The sequence below is a fragment of the Pteronotus mesoamericanus genome, unplaced genomic scaffold, assembly GCF_021234165.1.
Source record: "Pteronotus mesoamericanus isolate MK-2021 breed Mesoamerican mustached bat unplaced genomic scaffold, CSHL_Meso_final contig_24, whole genome shotgun sequence".
Classification (NCBI taxonomy): Eukaryota; Metazoa; Chordata; class Mammalia; order Chiroptera; family Mormoopidae; genus Pteronotus; species Pteronotus mesoamericanus.
The window spans coordinates 20,562,339-20,567,205 of NW_026555100.1; the positions used below are offsets into that span (position 1 = coordinate 20,562,339).

Sequence of the window (4,867 nt, forward strand, 5' to 3'; positions counted from 1 at the left end):
TCTGTGTTGGGATTTTAGTGAGTTTTCAATGATATAATTTGTGCAATATAGAGCAAAACTTGGCCCATAGTGTTACCATTATCATGGAATCTTGAATTTTGATTCCATTGATGATGCCTCTACCACATTAATCCATTACTGTGGGTATTTAGGTTGGATTTTTATTAATCTCATCTTTTGAAATATCTGCATTTCCCAAAGGACTTCTTAATATCTTCTGGTTTATGTTGCCAGCCTTCACTCTGGAAAATTAGTCCTTCTCTTACTTGATCCATTTTTCACCAATTTTCCCCAAATCTACCCTTTGACTAGCTGTATCCTGACTGCAGTCTCTACTACAAGTTAATATACAAGGGTTAATTTCCTCTTTCAATTTTAAAGCAGCCACTATTTATTAACTGACCAGACTACAAAAATAACCATGGCAGATACCTTAGGTTCATACATCTAAAAAGCACGTTAATATGGTCTTCCCTGTTACCAGCATCACAAACTTCTACAAAATGGGTGGTTTTTTTCTTCATTACACCCTGTAGAGAAGATCATTTGAAGGGCCACAGGAAGTTTTTGCTTCTTTGAAGCGTTTTCCAACAGTATAGATTTCATGAATCAGATCTTCCATACGGATGATACCATATTTACCGAAAAATCAAGCAGTCAAGGCATTATCTGTCAGGACTGTTTGTTTTTTTTTTGTCAATTTTGCTATAAACATGTTTGTAGTTCAATTCAATTATTGACTCGAGGTTTGCATTCCTGCATGTAATATATGGTTCCACAATCCTCAGGTGATAATTGAAGTCTTGTTGAGCTTAATGAAGGTGCCACTGATCTGGTGAAAGCAAAAAAGCTGCAGCACCTTTTGGACTTTCAGGCTCACAACATTGATACTGCTGACCCTGATGACAAATGCGAATTGGGGTTCCACAGGTACACAGAAGATGCCAGTTTTTCTTGCCATCCTAGTTACTCAACTCTGTTCTGAACCTCTGCCTATGTTCCCCGTGATAGTGCTTAAAATCTTTTTCATAGATAAGCTTCCTCCTTGCCTTTCAAAGCATCTTTTCTGCAGACTTCGTTCTCAGGCACTTGATCTTCAGCTCTGTGAAATTTCTTCACTTTTTCTTAAGGGCTTCTGGCACAACAGGAACCTTCTCTTTTCTTTTGCACTCTTTATGGTTCCAGCTAGAAAACAGCACAAGGGTTATTTCAAATAACTGTATTCTCCATACATGGTTAGGATCTGTTTACACAGAGCATGTGTGTGCACATATATTTATTTTCAAATAAATAATTTCCACATTTAATGATAGCAGCCTCTTATACTTCTTTTTGAATTGGAAAAATATTTAAAAGTAAAATTTCTGAAACTAATCTATTTTCAAAGATGAAGAGTAGGGTAGTTACAGAGCAGTTATTAAGATGAAGGAAGTCACTACGTAAGGTGCAACATGTAAGTGGGTTGACTTAACCTACAGAAACAGAGAGGCTGAGAATTTGGAGGCATCAGGCATTGCAAAGTAGAAAGACAAGATAAAGGACAGAAGACAAGGATGTGAATTAAAAGTATATACGTAGTGTAGTCCCATTTGTTCTTTTTTTATTTGTTTGTTTCCCTTACCTGAGGAGATATAGCAGAAAAAAAATATTGCTACGAGCAATGTCTGATATTTTACTGCCTTTGTTTTCTTGTAGAATTTTTATGGTTTGGAGTCTAACATTTAAGCCTTTAATCCATTTTGAATTTACTCTTGTGCGTGGCATAAGAAGGTGGTCTAGTTTCATCTTTCTGCACATACTTGTTTAATTTCCCCCAAACCATTTACTGAATAAACAATCTTTAGTCCATTGTATGTGTTTGCTTCCTCTGTCAAATATTGATTGATGATAAATGTATAGATTTATTTATGTGCTCTCTATTCTCTTCCATTGAACTATGTGTCTGTTTTTATTCCGGTACCATGCTGTTTTGATTACTATGGCCTTATAGTATGGTTTGACATGAGGTAGCATGATTCTCCAACTTTGTTGTTCTTTCTCAAGATTGCTGTTGCTATTTGGATATTTATTTTTGTTTATTTGTTTGTTTTTGTGATTCCATATACATTTTTGAAATATTTGGTCTAGTTCTGTGAAATATGTCATTGGTATCTTGATAAGAACATTAAATCTATAGATTGCTTTGGGTAGTATGGACATATTAATGATATTAATTCTTATTCATGAACATGATATGTGCTTCCATTGATTTGTATCTTCTTCAGTTTCTTTCATCAGTGTCATAGAATTTTCCAGGTACAGATCTTTTACATCCTTAGTTAGAGTTATTCTTAGGTAACTAAGAAGTGTTTTCATAGCAAAGGAAGCCATCAAAGTAAAAGTAAAGTAAAAAAGGCAACCCACAGAATGGGAGAATATACTCGCTGATATAACTGATAAAGGGTTAATATCCAAATTTATAAACAACTTATAAAACTCAACACCAAACAAACCAACAAACAAATGAACAATTCTATTAAAAAGTGGGCAAAGGGCCTTAATAGGAACTTCTCCAAAGAGAACATACAGATGGCCAACGGACATGAAAAAATGCTCAATGTTACTAATCAATGAAATGCAAATTAAACTGTAATGAGATATAACCTCACACAGGTCAAAATGGCTATCCTCAATAAATCAACAAACACCAACTGTTGGTGAGAATGTGGAGAAAAGGGAACTCTTTTGCACTGTTGGTGGGAATGCAGACTGGTGCAACCACTATGTAAAGCAGTATGGAAATACTTCGAAAAATTAAAAATGGATCTGCTTTATGATGCAGTGATTCCACTTCTGGGAATTTATCCAAAGAAACCCAAAACACTAAATAAAAACATAAGCACCTCTATGTTTATTGAAGAGTTATTTATAATCAACAAGGTATGGAAGCAGCCCACATGTCCATCAATAGATATGTGGATAGAACAACTATGGAACATTTACAAAATGGAATACTACTTGGTCATACAAAGAAAAGAAAAGAAGGGAAAATTTGACTGTTTATAGAATGGATGGACCTGGAGAACATCATGCTAAGGGAAATAAGCCAGTCAAAGAGAGGCAAATACCATATGATTTCACTCATATATGGAATCTAAGGAACAAGCTGAATGAACTTATATGCAAAATAGAGCAGACTCATAGATAGAGAGCAGGCTGACAGCTCTGTGGGGTTCAGTATGAGGGGGCAGAGGGATCGAGCACAAAGGAAAAAGAACTCAGGGACACGGACAACCGCGTGCTGACTGGGGAGTACATGGGGGGATAAATGGTAATGGGAAATATACAATAAAAAATAAAGGAAAAAAGTCTATATTGGAATAGTTAATTTAAACTCTGCTCTCCTTGCATACACACATACAAACGGTACAATAAAAGGAACATGTTGAGCCTTGGCTGGTGTGGCTCAGTTGGTTGGAGCATTATCCTGTAAACTGAAAGTCCCTGGGTTTGATTCCCCTACAGAGCACATGCCTAGGTTCAGGTTCGGTCACTGGTCAGGACGCATACAAGACACAGCAGATCATTGTTTCTCCTTCAGATAGATGTTTCTCTCCTTCTCTCTCTCCCTCCCTCCCTCCTTCTTTCTCTAAAATCAGTAAGCATGTCCTCACATGAGGATTAAAATAAATAAACAAAGAAACGAATGATTGTTAGACAAGTTTACTAAGATGCACCATATGCTACGAAAAAATACACCTAGCTGTGTACTGCTGCAAATCATTTAGAATTGGATTTCAGGGGAGTTGTACCACATTGTACTGAACATTTTACCCAATTAAGAAAATTATATAAATAACTGTGAACCATACTATGAGGTTTTCCTTTAAAAATAACAAGAAGAAGAAGAACAACACACATACATCGTTTGAAGAAATAAAGCTGCAAAACAAAACATCTCAACATTTCTCTTGGAAAATCTTATGAACATAAAGACTCTGTAAATAGATTTACATGGCCAATCAGTGAGTAGCTCATTACTGAATTTCTATTATGTGTTTTTCACGATGTTTATTTAGTGCTTAGACTACTTATGAAACATTGCAAGTGTTTATCCAGCCTTTACCAAACGGCCATGTTTGGGCCACTGTAGGTCCAATGGGTCAGTGAGACACTTCTGATTAAATCTGCCTTGCTGTCATGTAGGCCAGCAGCCCCCATCCTTTTTGGCACCAGAGACTGGTTTCATGGAAGACAACTTTTCCACGGACATGGGTCAGGGATGGTTTTGGGATGATTCAAGAGTATTACATTTATTGTGCACTTTATTTCTATTGTTATTACATTGTAATACATAATGAAATAATTATACAACTTACCATGATGCAGAGCCAGTGGGAACAAGCAATGTTTGTTTTTTACTCATTTTGGGTAGGGTTTGCATGTGGACTAACACAACTCTGACCGAGATAAGTGCTCAGTGAGGGAAGAGGTACAGATGGAAGTGGTAAATAAAATAATATGTGGGCCATATGCAGACTAAAATAAGTGTCAGATTCTGATTTAAACCCTGCCATCAGATACAGCTGTACAATTAAAGTACATCAACTCATTTGTCACTATAAAGCCTGCCACAAGACTCAGCTTAATTGTCACTTGCCACTCACTGATAGGGCTTTGATATGAGTCTGCAAACGATATTACTGCCTCTGTGCAGTAAAACCTATCTCCTAATGATAACCTGTATTTGCAGCTGTTCCCCAGTGCTAGCCACACTGCCTCAGCTCCACCTCAGATCATCAGGCACTAGATTCTCACAAGGAGCACACAACCTAGGTCCTTCACATGTGCAGTTCACAGTAGGGTTCATGCTCCTATGAGAATTGAA

The 4,867-nt window shown here is 36.7% G+C and overlaps 1 pseudogene; it reads right to left on the reverse strand.

Annotated features, from left to right (window-relative positions):
• Nucleotides 1-407: 407 nt before the first annotated feature.
• Nucleotides 408-4,116, reverse strand: LOC129069742 (60S ribosomal protein L7-like; annotated as a pseudogene).
• Nucleotides 4,117-4,867: the final 751 nt, after the last annotated feature.